The sequence below is a fragment of the Ammospiza caudacuta genome, chromosome 4 (genome assembly GCF_027887145.1).
Source record: "Ammospiza caudacuta isolate bAmmCau1 chromosome 4, bAmmCau1.pri, whole genome shotgun sequence".
In the NCBI taxonomy this organism is placed as follows: Eukaryota; Metazoa; Chordata; class Aves; order Passeriformes; family Passerellidae; genus Ammospiza; species Ammospiza caudacuta.
Genome location: NC_080596.1, coordinates 69,217,839 through 69,236,025, shown reverse-complemented (window position 1 = coordinate 69,236,025; position 18,187 = coordinate 69,217,839).

Sequence of the window (18,187 nt, the reverse complement as noted above, 5' to 3'; positions counted from 1 at the left end):
GAATTTGTTGTATTTCACTAAACCAAATGGAATTTTTGATAGGTATCCTCACAAGAAATAGGTGTGTACATAGTCTTACTCATGTTGTGTGTGAATTGATTATGATAATATATTACTATGTCGGATCTGTAGTTAAATCAATCTTATAAATTTAGAAAACCCTATTGAATCAACTTTGTAAATGTTAAAGTATTCAATGATTAAGTGCTGCTAAACCCTTCCACACCCCTATTTTGCATCCTTATGCTTTGTACTCTTGCCCTCTTTGGCATTCCTGGCTTCTGTATATATTATTCCAAATTGCTTCTAGTTTTATCTTCCTTTCTATATTTTAACCTGTGTATTAGTAATAGAGATTAACTTTGCCATCAAACTCTGGGAAGTCGCATTTTCACAAATTCACATTAAACTCTGCTTTTAATCTTGACAATATTTCTTTTAAGAGCCATGCCACTCATTCACAACACATGCATTATGGTTATTCTGTTCATATTTTTGATATTCTGTCATATTTCTGTCATATTTTTAATTCACATAGTTATTATCATGTATCAAATAGGGATGGATACGTGAGAGAGCTGTAATTCTAGAATTGACAATGGCAGCATAACTACAGGAGATCTGCAGGTTTCTTTAATGAGAAGAAAGAGTAAACAGCTTTTTGCAGCAGGGATCCTGGCTTCTTATTCAAGTTTGAAGTTCTTGGTTTTTACAGGGACCGTTATCATACTTTTTTTAACAATATGGCTTGAACACTGTTAAGATTTGATTGTAAGACACCATATGCTGAAGTCAATGTTACAGATTTTATTTAACAGTAAATGTGAGGTAGAGAGACAGAAAGAAATAGAAGATGGATGGGGGAAGAAACAGAGAGCAAGAGAAAGATTAAGTAGAAAGATAGCACCATCACATGGGTTCCACGGAATCCTGATGCTCTTCTTTCCCCTGGTCTTTCCACTGGTGGGGGTCCTAGAGACATTTTTCTGGGAGACAGCAGAAAAACTGTCCGTGGGGATTAGATTTAATTCCCACAGCTTGGGCTGCCATGTTTATAAGCAGCTGCTTCCTTTCCAACAGTTTGCCAATAACTGTGCAAATGTTTTTCTGGATAGGTTACCCAGATGTGCCTCCCCACACCTGGAACTGGCATCTTGCTGGTTCTGCTGTCTGTGCTTATCTCACTGGAGATTTGTCTGGTGGCTTATCTTACCCAAAAGTTCCTTCTGTGGCTCTGACAGTGCTTTGAGACACATGAGTATATTCTTTAAGACCACACACCAAGTCCATAGCACGAACCCCAACCAGAACAGAAATTCTACCTTATTGATAAATCCTTTTCACTCAGTTGATTTTCTTTATAGTCTGTCAGGCTTACCAGGTACACATAAGCTAATAATCAGCGCTTTTATTTCCTCATGCTGCTCTACATATCTGTCTGCACCCACTGACAGTAATTTAAAAAGGTTTGAAAAAATGCACTTTTTGCAATTTGTGAGAGTTCATATTTCACTAGCCCCAAAAATTTGGAGGAAAACCACTGTTTTTAATTAAAATCACTGTTATATTGAGCATGTTTCTAGCTTGTATATAGTTGTGGAAATATTACCTTAAGCGTTTAATATTGACATAAAATAAATTCATGAGTGTACTTATTAAAGATTTGAGAACAAGGACATATAGAAAGATCAGTCACTGGACTGCCAAAACTTTAATTGTAGAAAGAAATAGGATGGTTTTGGAGGCATGTACAGAGAAAGAATGTAAGTCATGGATTGTCTAACATTTTACTACAATAAAGAGATAAAAGCTTTTATATGCACAAAGTATTTTGTACAGTTATATACCATGTCAAACAAGGGAAATGATAATAAACACCAGCAATTCACTTAAACCTGTATGATAACAACACAGGAAGCAGAGGCCAGGTCTCTTATGGCAGATCATAACAATAATGATTATTGGGTTTGGCTATTAAAATTATTAAAGTTATTAAAATTAACTCTATTGGGATAAGTTAATTTTATTCATAGCACCTGGTATGGTGTTATCTTTTGCATTTGTCAACAAAACAGTGTTGATAACGCACCAATATTTTCCAATCCTTTGTGAGCAGTGAGCACACAATGTCAAGCCTGTCTCTCTTCCTGACACCACCCTGCCAATGGGTAGATTGGGAGTCTTGGGAAGGGACACAGTCAGCAGAGCTGACCCAAACTGGCTAAAGAGCTATTCCATATTACATGAAGACAGGATCAGCATTAAAATCTGGGGGAAAGAAAGAGGAAGAGCAGGGAGGACTGTTGAACAAAGACTTTTGGAATTAGAGCACCTGCCTTCCCAAGTAACTGTTGTGCACGATGGAGGTTTGCTTTCCTGCAGATGGCTAAACAGTTGTCTAGTGATGGGAAGCAGTGAATGAATTCTTATTTTTTTTCACCCACGCACACAGCTTTTGCTTTACATAATTAATTGTCTATATCAACCATGAATTTTGACACATTTACCATTTAAATACTCTTCCCCATGCCGCTGAGGGTGAATGAGTGAGGAGTTCTGTTTGATTAAGCTTCCTGCTGGGGTTTAACCCCAACAGTAAGGGAAGACTTACAGTAGATTTAGGTATTTTGAGTAGTTCTTGAATTCAGACCTTTGGTGGATTTTTTCCCCACCATTCCCATAGCAGAGAATCTCTCCACATTTTGGGGAACAAATAACCATGAGGGACTAAAAACTTTCATTCTTTCTCATTCCTGTACTATTGGCAAAACCAAATTCTTATATTTTATTGTTGTTTTCAGTTCAGAGAACACAATAAAAACAGTGCATGAGTTCTTCTGGCTTTTTAATTGTAGTCACTCTAATTTCTCAGAATTCATATCCAACATATTCTGAATTTCTGCTTCTGTTTGCCACATTTTTTGTGCTTACTTTCAAGTCAAATATTCTGATATTTTCCTTTATAAATTTTTGTTTCTTAAGCAAATGTGAAATACCAGACAGAATGCAAATTTTATTTTCTATTCTGTCACATGTGGAATCTGTGATTTTTTTGCAAGGAAACTATAAACAGTTTGGGCACAAGAGACTAAAATCTGACATTTATTCTCTGTCTGATATATGCTACTGTAACACAGCTACACTGTCTTTATAGATTTATAATGAGATCTTGTTTAACAATCAGTGCAACTCAGTCATGGTTTACTTCCTCCCTGGAGGACCAATTGCTTATCTCATCAAAAGGATGATAATTCCCTCTGTCTGTCAGTTGATATGATCTTTATGTGGACACAAACTACATCAGCAGACTGAGCTGAGCTCCCAGCCTTGCTGGTGGTAAGGGATTCAAATTCATGCTTATCATATGCACAAGATAGATGCTCTAGCTAGCTTCAGGCACTGCATTAGTGCTAAAGTCCATTAATTCTAATTCTGTTTTGCATATAGAGAATATTAAAATGTTTAAATTAATAAAGGAGAAGGGCCATCCCCTTGGCATAGTTTCTGCATATTAATACAGTTTTCTGTGCAGGAGGTGATCTGTGCATGCAAGGAATATTCCTCAGGCCATCGGAGATTGAGCACATGAAGCTATTAGGGGGATGTGTGCCAAACACAGCCATCTCATAGCACCTCTGTTCATCAGCGCATGGAGTTTTATTTTTATTTACTTTGGATAAGAGTGAGATCATTAGCTTCTTGATTGAAGGTAGGAAAGAATGGTCCAGCTCATCTGTGCATGTCATCTACATGGATGTGCATAGGAAGTTAGCATAGAACACATGCTATCCTTCCTTATGGTCTTCCATTTGATGGAAATAGTCATTACAATGGTAGTTCAGCTCTGGCATAAAAACAGGGAAGAAACCAGGATGATTATAGAAAATTCCTTGATTGAACACTTCCTTTCCAGCAGAGAATTTTTATTACTCTTCTCAGAGCATTTTCTTTATCTTGGTTTCCATCAGATAATCAGATAATTTTCCTCTATGTTATCTTTTATGGAATATATTAATTTAGCTTCCATTTCCACAAACTATCAATCCTCTACTCTCACATTTTGTTTTTTAAATTTAATTTAACAGGATAAATATGTAAGTTTTGGAGTCTTATTTAATCAATCATTAATAATGATAATGATAATAATAATAGCAACAACAACAACAACAATAATAATAATAGTAGTAGTAATAATAATAATAATAATAATAATAATAATAATAATAATAATATTTCAAAAAGTCACTTCCCTGTTATAACCTACCAACAATATCAAGGAACGAATACCTAACATTGAAACCTACAATCCAGTATTCATAACCTTAAAAATACCTGATAGATCATCACAAAAAATATACAGAACTTATTAACAATATTCTTAACACTGAGAAAATAATGTTGTACTAATACTAGTACTCAAAATAATGATGAGAAATAGAGTAAAATATGGTTTAAAACACTATGAGAAAGTCCTAAAATATGGTTTAAAACCCTATGTGAAAGTCCTAAAACCACCTAGCAAATCTTTATTAATTTATTCAGCTCATTTTAAAGCAAATGAGCTGAGGTATTTGATATCAGGCTTGAACTTTGTATGAAAGCAGTGACCTGTAATTGCCAAAACCTAATGGTAGATTTCCATGGTAAAAAAACCTGTATGGATCATTTAACCTGGAAATTTCAAACAACGCTCAGATCCTTCCAGAAATCTTGGGGTTTTATTGATTTATTTTTTTTAAATCTGTTGTGTGTACATTCATGTGGTTTTCAGAAAAGCAAATGAAGCTTGTTCTGCCTTGCTCTTGCTGGATGGAGAGCTGCATAGCTCTCCTTGGTGTGTTATCATACATGAATCCAGTAATCCCCGAAGGGAGACAAGCACAGGGCTTGCATTATGTATGGTGATAACACAGCAGTTACTCTGCTCTGCTGGGAGCTCAGGTCAAGCTGCAGGGTGGGCAAAGGGAACCAGTATCTATCTGCATTCAAAAGCCTTTTTAGGGCTGTCTAAATGCTCTGAATGCTCTGTGATACACTGACAAGCTAGAAGCTCATCATTCCAGTATTCTTTTTCCAGCTGTTTTATCTTTAAGGTCTTCTGTATGAATGTGATTTTCTTCCTGTGTACAATGAACAACAGAAGTTAATTAGTCTACAACCTCCCATCACATATTCGTGCCAGCCAGGGCTCCTCAGAGGATATATGTCCCCACATTACTTTCTACACCTGGCTACTCTTAATGAAGATAAATAATCACATACAATGTTTGCCAAAAATTTTATGCATTTTTGGGGATTTTTTTTTCCCTGAGCGAAATGTACTGGAGCTTTCTGTTTCACCATCAAGAGCTTGGACAATTTACAGTTACCTCTGGTGCTGTTTTTAATTTAGGTTTCTTGCCCAGTTTGTGCTGAAAGATTGAGTTATGACTCAATGCAGAAAAAGTCTATGACAAATATCTTCTTTGGCTTTTTTTGTACTGTATCTGTCACATTATAGCTCTTTGTCCTTAGAGGATATGGCTTCATTCTCATGTTAAACAGACTCTTTATTTTCTTATCTTTCAAAAAGGGCCTATTTTTCAAAATTAATTATTTTTGCCCCCTTTTCCCCACTCTGCTGGATCTCTTACTCTTCTAACATCTCACCAGCCTCTCTCTCCCTGCAATACCCTTTTTATGTCAGCTTGTAGGCAGGCTGGGGTTGTCTTGGGCGAACAGGGGGAGCAACTGACTGTCCAGTTCAAGAAGTGAGGGTGCTATACCTTAGAGAATAAACATGGAAATACAAAACTAGAAAGGTTATTGGATATGAGAGCCTGTTGGCAGGATGTTTAAAAATAATAACAATACATGAGTGCGTTTCTTGGTTTAGTTTTATATTTGTGGATATAATACACTAAAGACACAAACTCAGTATTTCCAACTACTTGTTTTGTCAAAAATTGGCAGATATTACTCTGTCATAGCACCATAACCCTAGAGAAAAAGTATTAGGCGATATCATAACATACCAAAGAGTGATTAAAAATTCTAAAATTTAACATCATTACAGAAAGAATGGCATGTATCATTGCAAGTAATGTATGTCTTAGATCAAAACAAACCCTGCATTGCAAAGTAACTAAAGCAGGCATTTTACAGAGTTTGAAAGTTATTTCCCCAAGGTGTATACCCAAACCCATATTTTGGACTGCATATCTCTATTTTCTTTCTTTAAGTGGTGGAAATGCACATCTAAACTCTTCCTTTCGGTTTCATTTTTTCCAAGCAAAATTGAACAAGATATTTTTGGCTTGTTTCATTCAAAGGTACCCTAGAGGAAAACGTTATGGCAGACATACAGTTCATTTGCATGTTTGACTAGAATTTTGGCACAGAATTTTAACAATGTTATGCTATGCATGCTAACAAAAAATGCCAACATTAGAGAAGCTAAAGATGGGGTAAATCAAGTAAAAACAACATGACATGATGTAATTCAACAGGATAATGTTACAGAGTAATCTATGCTGGAGCATGATGTAAAAATAGCACAAGTCTTTTTTCTTTTCTTTTTTTCCTTATATTTTACATGTTATAATTACTAAAAGTCAGCCAACAGGATTAAATATTTTTATATTTTATTTAAAAACTTTGGGGCATGTCAAGTAAATGCAGAAAGATATAAACCCTTTTTTCAGATGAAAAAATAATAACAGTAAATAAAATAAATAACAGACATCTTTCTCTTTAGTAACAGTGGTTCAAGCATGTTGCTCCCAGCTGTTAAGTAGCTTGCAGAAGCATTACACTGCATCATTTCATTTATATAAGTATTTACCTTTTTTAGTGTTTTTAAAAGCATGTAGCAATACAGTGTCAGCCTCACAATGGAAAAATGCAAATTTTGACTATTGTGGGAGCTCAAACATTGTCTCCATTCTGACAGATATTCTACCTATAAATCTTCAAAACTATTAATAACAGGAAGGGGGTGGTGGAGAGGAAAGATATAAACCAGATTTTCTACACAGTTTATTACAGGACCTTGCTCTCTAGGGAGTTGAAAGGTATTAAAGGGTGTACAAATAATACAAGAAATAGAACAATATTGATTCACAAGAGACTTGACAAAGATCCTTAAACCTTTTTCCATTTCTTCCATGTCTTACAGAAGAACAATTTACTGAAGGATAAATGATTAGACTGATAGGCCACCGCTCCAAAGAGGGAAGGCTTAGACAAAAGTGTTTGTTCAGCCTGGAAAAGACAAGACTTTGGAATTAACTATTTGTGACTTTCCAGTACCTTAAATGAGCCTACAAAAAGATGGAGAGGGAATTTTATGAGAGCATGTAGTGACAAGAAAAGGGGAAATGATTCAAATTGGGATTGGGTTCAGATTAGATATTGGGAAAAATAAAGTTACCATGAGAGTGGAGAGGTACTGCAATAGGTTGCCCAGAGAACCTGTTGGATGTGCAGTTCCTGGAATTGTTCATGGCCAGGTTGGATGGGGTTCTGAGCAACCAGGTCTAGTGGAAGATGTCCCTGCCCATGGCAGGGGTGTTTAAACTAAATGATCTTTAACATCCCTTCCAGCCCAAACCATTCCATGATTTAATGATTTTGAAGGAATACGGCATACTTTATATATGCTAAGTAAGTTTAATTATGCCTTCTGTAGTCTAAATTAATGCAAATGACACCACTTATTTCTAAATTATGCAAAACAAGTGCTTCACTAATTATTCTAGAGTAAGGAGCTGGCCAGAGATTTTCTTCAGTTCATGTCTTTATATTAGTAGCTTATGCTATATACAGGAGCTGTAAAATCAATCATTTGTCCACATTTTCATTTCAAAACAGGCCATAAAGACACGTTTTCAAGAACAGAGCTACATCTTTTACCTGTCCCTCTGATAGCAGATATTTGTGATCTGTTTCAAAAGATAATTGCACCTTTTTAAAAAATATTTTTATAAACACATGCACATTCAGTTTTTCTGAATGTCCGAATGTTTGGTCATTTTTGAGGAACAATCTGCTGCTTGAAGCCATAAGGTTAAAGTTGCCTCTGTATTTCCTTTTACAGTCTTAGGATTGGATTCTTTGTTTCCATTTTCTTAAACCCAAACTTTCATCAATGTGAAATTTTATGTGATAATATGCTCAGATTCTTTTCTAAAACAGCTAGATTTCTTCAGCAAGGAGAAAAACACATCACTTCAGTCCCCAAGACTTGCCTATTTGCATTCACTAATCTGTGGGTTTTCAGTATTTCTTACAATACATTTTTGGGTTCAGGAGTTCAAGTTTATTTTTTCTGCTCAATTTGTTTTTATGAAGGTACTATATTCATGTCTTCTCCAAAAAATAATTCACCTTTATCAGCTTTATATACATTCTGCTGTGCTGTTCTCTATGTGAGATGAAGTGGGCAGTTCTTAAGATCTTTTGACTACATGTCTATCTAGGTGTCAATAGTGAATGCCAGCTGTGATGGGCTGGGTACACAGTTAACATAAGCAATAGATAAATGCTCAAATAATTCTTATGCAATGAAATAGGATACAGAAAAAAAAAAAACACAGCACATCTGCCCGTAAAGACACTTTGAGGATATTATTGATCATGATTGGTTTAGGGACACAGCTTTCGATATTCTACCTTCAGGCAAACAAGACTGAAATACCATAATGCCATTTTAAACAGCATTCTGTGAGCAGTAATCCATTCAAGGTAAGGAGGTGGCTGCAGACTAGCTCCCTGTACTTGTGCTGAAACTATATGAGACTGAAGGATGTGGAAGCCATCTGAGAATCAACTGAGTTTAACTCAGCAATCAGAAACTTCCATTTATGAGATAACTACAAATAATGTCATCACATTCTGTTGCTTTTTGGAGCTTATTACAATAAATATTGTTTAATTATTTACATTGTCACATTTTTCTATGTATTACAGATGATCTACTTACTAACAAAATGTGCAAAGCTTTTTGTATGTGATCTGAAGGATTTTTAGTTTCATGGCCTTTATCTCTCAGCTCTCTATTCTCAGTTCTGTTCTCTGTGTGAGATTATTTTTTCTTTTTCATTAGATTCTCTCTGGACCTGATGACCTCTGCTTGGGAAATTTCAAGTGCTACATCGCAGGTCAATTTCTGTGATCTCTTACAGAGTTTTCTGTTTTGTGTCATGTTCTCCTTTTAGGGATTTGATCCCTTAATGTTCCAAAATTGACTGATCAGTTCAAATCAAACATAATCTCTTCTATGATGGTAACTTCTCTGTAATAGACTTCTGATACCTTAACAGCTGATATCACAAGTCAAGTCCCCTTGTCATCCTTAGCTCGCAGGGACCTCGATTGTAAGCTCCCTGCTCACTACTGAAGAACATAGTATAATGGTCAGATTCAATATTAAAGGCATATTTTCCATTTCTTTAGCTATATTTTCAGAGGAAGAGTGGTTATGGCTGTTGTGATTTATATTGTATCAAGGATTCTGGCATGCATTAAGCATGCTGGAGCATTCTATGACAGATGTTATCTGTTTTGTTTGTGAGTAGCTCACTGTATGAACTGGGTGTGTTTTACTGTATGGCTGAGTCTGTTTTGTCATAGCAGCAATGCACAGTATCATAAAAATCATAATGCTGGAGGAGGAGATTTTCCCTGAAAGTAACTGAGCACGTTCAGTTAAAGAAATGTTTGTACTGTGAGAAATAAGGGCAGCGTGTAAGAAGGCACAACATTCAGTGAAACCGTAACACATCCAGAAACCAAAATGTCCCACTGATGCATTTCTGTTGAAAGACTGAACATGGCAACTATGAATATAACAAACAGTAAGGAAAGGCTTCAGCATTATCTGGGTACATTTTCTTTCTGGATGATGGTTATTTTAGCTCATTAAGTTAGTTCACGCTGCTAACGCACAGAAATTCACAGAGAGCTATGTAGATTACTTGAATGGAGCACATAGTCTTTCATTATTCAGACTTTTAGACTATTTTAAAAATTCCTCCTGGAACCTAGTGAGAGTTGTGTGAAGTTACTTCCAACCCAACAGTGACTCAAAGTTTCTTGATGGCGAAGAAGTCAGAATGAACTACTCGTGACACAAAGAAACATTGGATTGAAAAAAGACTGATTTATGAGTCCTTTATTTTAACTTGCATTTTCTGACACATGCATCTTCTCTATTTCACAGCTACCTTGTTTCTGTGTCATATCCTAATTGTTTTTTAAAGTGAGCTTTTTATGAAACAGTTGTTAGTGTTCTCATTTCAATGTATCATGAGAGAACTCTTCTCAATTACAATCAGAAGTTATATTCTGTTCAGCCTTTCTTTTGGATTGTTAAAAAATTTTTTCATATATTGGTTCCTTTCCTACATGAGTGGGCATTCTTCCTCTCTAAATAACAATGTGTATCAAATTACTGTAAGGGGTAAGAGATTTCTAGGCTTTTTTTTTTCACTGCCTGAATCTGTTCTGTAAATTCATTACCACACCTAAAGACAACTTTTGGAGTGTCATCATTAATTAAGTAGTTTAAGATAAAATTTTTTATTACTACTTGCGGGACTTGATGTTAATAAATAAGTGATATTGGTGTCATTAAATAAATGTCTTTGAACACAATCAAAGACATTCAGTTTTTTGGATAATCTGATAATGTAAAGGTTATTGGGCACCTGGACATCTGTATGCCAGTAGAATCTTCTCGTGCCTTAGGTCTTATGAACTAATTCCATAAATCTCCACCCACTTCTAGTCTAGAGTATTCCCATTCTCCCATTTCCTTAAATTTTTTTTCGGTGTTTCTTCTCCAACAGAGGTTGAAAGAGAAATTAGAAATTTTTATCTTCCTTCTTGGATATTTCACTCATTTCACTGAAATGTTGCTTATGAGTAAAAAAAAAATAAAAATAAAAATTAGAAAACTATAAGGGGAAAAATGCAATTTCCTAAACAATGGATTTTGCTGTGATAAGTTACCTTGTAGGAAAAAAATCAAAATGAGGAGTTTGTCACTTCTGATGGAGACAAATGGTGATTTCTGTACAAACTGTTGTTAAACTAAGTATCTCATCGTTCACTACATTCATAAAAAGCAAAACTTTTGGTAGCAATGATCTATGCACATCATCTTTTCTTAAATGAGATTTTTTTTTTATTATTATGTAAAGAAAGGCAATGTTCTCCTGTCTCCTTATATATTTTGACAAGAAAAGTTGAAGTTGTGTTTGTTTAAAAATAATAATAATAATGGAAACAATAGCGATTCCTCTAAAGGAAGCTATATCATTCTCAGCTTTTTAATTACATATTTTTGTGTACTATTGAAGGGTTAATGTAGTTGATCTTTTGTACCATGCATCCAAAAATAATAGAAACATTTTTGAGAAGTATATTTAGGTACTGTTATCCAAACAAATACATTTATTGAGAAGAATTTCTGCTTGACATTTTGTGTTTTGACTGGCATTTGCTAGCTGCCAGCTGTCATAAGGAAAGGACTGCAATGCACGCCGTTAGCAGCATATGCCTTTTTGGGCGCTGAATAGCGTTTTCATACAAAAAATCAAATGATCCATAACATATTATGCTGTCATTTAAAAACTGCATTAGAACTGTAACATTTTTCATGCTCATAATAAATTTTGTTCCCCAAGGCTTAATCTACTATTTTTTTTTTACTGTGTTTGAGGACATAATGAAGAAAATATTTATTCTATTAATTGACATTATGGTTTTTTCAATATGTAAATGATTCTCTCAGAATGTAGATTTCTTGAAATAGTTTTTAGAAGACTTTGGTTTCCGTGCTTTAATACTCTGTCAAATCTATCTGCTTTTCCTACTACACCATCTTCCCCATCATTCATAACACTAACAAGCATCCATCAGATGAGATTGAGATTTGATAGTCACTCCATTTTTTCTTTCCTAAAGAATTTTTTTGTCTTTCTACAAAACTATTTCAGAGATATTTAAGAAAGTGTGAGTAAATATGATATTAATTTTTCATTTTTAATAAAAATGCACATTTATTCTACTAATCATATTGCCTTTTAATTTTATTTTCCTAAGGAAACAATCACCCCGCTTTACCACAAAGAAAGAGAAACTGTAATTTCTGATTTAGGCAAAAAGTGATTCACATTCAGATTTCTTTATCAAATATTTGTCACCTGTAATGTTTCAAACAGGAAAAAAGCTGTTCTAAATTCCCTAAACAATCAAAAGGGAAAAATGAATTTTTTTCTTGATGGAAATACATTTTTCTTTCTCCAAGGACCATCTGAAGAACTATTCAAACTGTGATACTAACTTTAACAGATAGTTAAATTAAGAAGTTTAATTTATTCTTCAGTACTTAGGAGCAATACAACATTGTTTCTAAGAAATATCTTACTGTTTTTAAGTATTGAATATTACTGAAATTCCCCTAAAGCACAAGAATTAACTATTTTTCTCCTTGAATTTTATTAAGAAACTAATCTTTTGATTTTGTTAAAGACTAATCTTTATCTTTTGCTTTGGTCTGGCTTATCTGTGTTCATTATTTATTGACCCTAAAAAGGGCAAAAATATTCAGCAAAAACCCAAGTAATTTAATTTAATATCACACTAATGCTTTATGCGGTATATCCTGCTTGTGGCTGAACTGTTCTTAATTTTTGCTCTGTTCATGGTTTCAATTGCAGAAAGATTATTTTCCAAAGCATACATAGCTGATATAGTTCAGAAGTTTGATATTTGTGCTGATCTTTGATTATCCATAGTTTCATGTAAGTATGTTATAGACAGAGGAAGAGCAAAAGTAATGATAAAATTATATATTTTAAAAACAGCAACCAAAAAAATTAAATCTTTTTTATCTTAAAACAGTACCTAGAGTTTTAAATCTACCATTGTCATTAAAATTAATGGCATTCTTCCACAAAGGCCAAACTTTGACTTTAAAAATATGTGTTTCCTTGTGATAGCTCTGAAGTAGGGAAAAAAGGAAAAAAAATATCATTTAATTAGAAATTTTATGAAGAACCAGTAGATATCATCTTGGCAAAACATCTTTATTTAAATAAGGCAGCAAGTTTTAAAAAAATGCACAGGAAAAAAATGAATTTTTAATTTTTCTTTGTATCATGATGAAACATTCATACTAAAAATATTTCTCTATATGAGAAAATCAGTATACCTTCATGTATACTAATAATGTATCTGCCAAGAAATTATCTATCTGTAAGTCCAAGTCAGAAAAAAACTGTGTGTTATTCAGAAGGATGTTGGTTAAATTACTGACATCTGACTCCTTTTCCTATAAGATAGAATTTCAAGGGAGAAGTATGTGAGGAATCAGCTACGGAGGTCACGTTTCCAAGTCTATTTTCCTAACCTGCTACTCACAGAAGATATGAATCTAACTGCACAGAAGTATCACTTACAGAAGGAATATTTTCAGTGTTCCAGGTCATCTCTGTATCTAAAGTGACCAAGAAGTGACAAATGAGAGGTGTAGTCATTTGGTAGAAATCAAAATCCCATGTGGGTTTTATTTAATTTATAAACTTGTAAAAATTCCTCCTAGTTAATTCTGAACTTCTTACGCTCAACTGCTGTACTCATTATCTGCATATCTAAAACGTAACAGACATTTCAGACATATAATCTTTGAAGAAAAACCTCATTAAATGGTCATTTTTAGATTTTTTTCTTTATGTACAGTGAGTACAAAGTATGTGTCTAATCCTGTTCTCTGGTCCAAATTAATTTTGATCTACCTTTTTGATCTACCATAGGAAAACAGTAGATAACTAACTAATATTACCAGATGAGATAATCATACCTTGCATCTTACCATTTATATATTTAATTAAATGCAGACTAAAAATAAATGGCAAAATTTTGATGTAAACCTTTTGTTGTATATGTGTTATGGAAAAAATATGAAACACTATTTAATACTCTTGATAGTGACCTCATACATATATAAAACTCTATATTTCTTCTGCTTTGCTGAGCAGCTCTAAATATAATTGATTGGTAATAATGTGTTGAACCTACATATCAGCTGTATAATGCAAAAGGTGAATAATCTGTGCCTAGCTCGTTTTAGGAATTTAGAGACATATGCTTTTCCACTTTATATTCTTTCCTGCATGTTTGAATTATGAAAAGAATATCATTTATGATGTTAAATACTTTTGGAGAGTCTTTCCTTTGTGAAATAAGAATTTAAAAATTCTACACATATCTAAAGTAACACTTGAGTCAGAATAAAAGAGCATTAAACACTAAGCTTTCTCAGCAGGCTTTATTTTTCTTTCTAGAAATATGGCAATGTTATTTTTTCCTATGAACAACTTGTCTTTCAAAGCAGAAGTTCCTTACAGATTTTTAATTCTCTCTGTATCTGTTTCAGCGGAAATATTTCTTGCATGTAGTTCTGAGTTCCCAGTGTAAAGAATGAAATAAAATAACCATCAATTTACACAATGTTGAGTGTAGCAGAGATAATAATTCTTTATTACTATACATACCCATGTTAGAATTTTTTCAAGATGCAGTTTTAGTTCCAGAAAAAAATAAAACAGATGTTGAACAATCAATATTTTCTAACCAATTCTAGTAAACTATGCATTATGCTGTGAAAAATATTTTTAAAGGTTTATTATGTAAAAATAAAAGCTGTTCTATTTAATAAAATGGACTTTTATTTGCGATAGACTTTAGTATTTACATTGCAAGGATTATTGTCATTAAAAGCAAAAATTCCACATTATTTACAGAAGTGATCTTAATAGGGCTTAAAATCTTATCTTTTAACATGAACTTTGTGGAATATAATATAAAAACTTAATAGCGATGCACTATACCAAATTTAGCCTTTCAGTTGGGAGATGCAGGTTCCGTCTAGAAACTCCCTGGAATGAGAAATATGCCTGCTTTCCAGCCAGTTAAAAATGCTGTTACTGCATTGCCTGTCATCTTGAATCTCCTACAAGTATCCTTGGGAGGTTGTTTGCTCCTGAGATAAGAAATTGGAATCAAGGAGAGACCTCTTAAACCACAGTGGCTATCACCATGAACAGCTGAACATACAATTCTTATTTGAATTCGTTTCCACACAATAGATATTTGTAAAGATCTACAGTTCGTGAAATGATCTTTGCCAGTTTGAAACATAATATGAGGAAAAGACAAGAAATTAGGCAAAGAACTTCTCAGGAACCATACTGACAGACACATGAGAAGCCATGTTTTTCTGAAATGTGGAAGTTTGTCTAATCTGATAAAGTCAGAAAGACTCGTTGGAGCATAATAACCACATGCATGCAAGATTTAAACTCTGCTTGACAACTTGAAAACTACTAAGTTAGTAGTCATTGCTGCAGTTCTGCAGAAATTTTCACACTTTTATTAGAAAACCATTTCTATGACCTTAAAAAAAGCTTCTTTCATGTTATCTATTTAAAAAAATCACATTATTTTCTGTTCACAAATGAGGGATACAGAGCTCAAGGTTTTTGGTTTTTTCATATGTCATATGTCCATAATAATAACAAAAAGTAAAATTCATGTGGAAGTCTCTCTCAGAATACCATATGCCTTTTGATGGCTTCTATTTTAAGATGCTTCTTCAACCAATTAAAAATGTCTCTTCTTCATAACAATGGAGGAGACATATTTAATATTATATAATTTTAATAACTATTATTAATAATTAGTAATATTTCATAATTATAAATATGTCTAGGGAATAATCAAAATTAAGACTGTGGAAACTTTTGAATAAGTTTGAAATAATTATATAAAACATTAAAAAAGCCATTAAAAATGCAATAAAAATTATGGAATGAAACCCAGATGAGTAGTCATTTTTGTCAAACCATTTCTTAATTGTTTATTCTATTCACAAAATTTAATGTTCAAAGAATCACAAAATTCACAGAATGTTTTTGATTGGATGGGGTGTCTTGAGATCATCTCTCACAAACCATCTGCTTAATCATGGTCAGCTAGAGAAAGTCATTATTTTGAGTATATCCAGATGCGGGGCTCTGTCTCTTTTGGAAATCAGTTCCAGTGTCGCCATCCTCACAGCAGAAAAGTATTTTCTTGTATTCAGGTGGAATTGCAAGCACTTGTATTTGTGTTTATGACTAAAAGCTCCTTTTTTATGCACTAGAATGACAGGTTTTTTACGTACATATGCAGTACCCACAACTTTATCTCAAAGAAACTGCGCTCTCCCTGACAAAACTGTTAAAAAATTTGAATATACTTAATCTTTAAAGGTGGAGATGATATATAAAAATCCTATACTACAATTATAATGTACAGGACATTACAGCAATTTCAATGTCTTTATGTAAGTGTCCTATCGCTACTTCATCTGGAAGAATGATTAATTTGGTCATTTATCTGACAGGGTGACAAGATAAAACAGAAAGTTATGCTGCATTTACTTTTTTAATAATGTGTAATCCACAATTTTCATAAACTCAGAAGTTATGCTGCTTCTTTATAAGGTGCTCAGAGGAATAACCCATGCCTCTAGTGATCTAGTATCCTTAATTTGCACTTCTAATAAAAAGTGCAAAAAACCTATGTCTAGATCTTCCTTATATACTGCTTTTTTGTAATTTTTGTTTGTTTCCAAGAAAAAATTGTTTGCCAGGGGCTCGTTGGTATACAAAATGCCTGGACTTTGATTCTGATATCCCATATGGTCTTCCTTGGTTTCCCAAATGCTTACCACAGTGGAACCTATTTTCCTGGCAGCCACAGAGGCCTGTAACAGCCCCTACTACCCATTTTCCATTGCTGAGAGATGGCTCATTTTTTTTTCCTGCTATTTTGGCATATAACTACGAACAGGTGTCAATAGGTGCAAGGAAGCATGTGGCGCCGGTACAGTGGGGCTGTCACAGAAGATGGACTCCTCTCCTCTTTTCCTGGAGAACAGATGTCCTTTGCAGTGTTCTGCAGGTCTTCCTATCTCAATCCTATTGATACCTGGCGTCTCAGCCTAATGGCAAAAGCTCCACCAACTTCTGAATGGGCATTCTGCCATCCAAACAGATGGTCCTAGAGTCAGGCCGCTCAAAAAAATTGATGTGGATATATTTTTAAAGGCCATAATCACAACCAGCCACATGGAAATGGTTGCCCTTTCTCTGCTCCTGTTACTATTATTCAGACAATATGTTACTGATACTTTGCCTTTGATCTGCATTAATATTTCAAATTGCATTGCATAAATTTCATTAAATATTAACTTTTCTCATATATACATAGATGTATGGATATATATGTACACAATCAAATGGAATTAATTTGCAGCATTTATCAAGAGAGCAATTTATAACTTATTTACGTCATAACTCTTAGCAGTTATGCAATCATTTAATATTCCAAATCCTTCGTATATTAATCTCACATATTCATTAATTCATATTCAACATCTATATAATCAATCAAGGTCAAGGTAATCAATGTAAACATACACACTAGAATAAATAAAGTTAATATATGTCAAAATCTATGAAAATTTTCATGCCTTTATTTGCTGAAAGCTCATTTGAATTATTTTTGTACTTAATGTCTCCTTCATATGAAGTAATGAAATGAGATTCTATATAACCCTTTCTAAGGAAGGTAGAATTAAATTAGACTTTGAATATTTTCCTTCTTTTGACATTATAAAATTTCCAAAGAAACAATTTAAATCCATTCAACTCTTTAGGAATTTTTCATTAGGTAACTTTTACACATTTGTGCTACATCTTCCTACATTAGCCAATTATACAAGCAATCACACAATTGGTTGCTGCAGTTTTAGTGCATTTAAATTTATGTTAAGAATGCAACGACTTAGGCAATCATAAAGAGAGGACACTGAAGTGAACTGGAAAACATACTAAGAATTTCAAGTAATTTTTTGAAGAATGCTTATTATTGCAGGCATCCAAAAATCACATTCTAGGTGACTACAAAACTGGAAATAACCTCTAGAGTGATCTGTTCCAACCTTTCTATTTTTTCCAGCAACTAAGTTAATTTGTTTTGTTATTGTACACAAAGTCTCATCCATCTTTCTTTTAAGAATCTAGCACCAAATCGTGTCTACTATTAGTTGCAAATATGAAATATGTCTTTTTTTTGTCATGTTATACTGCAACAA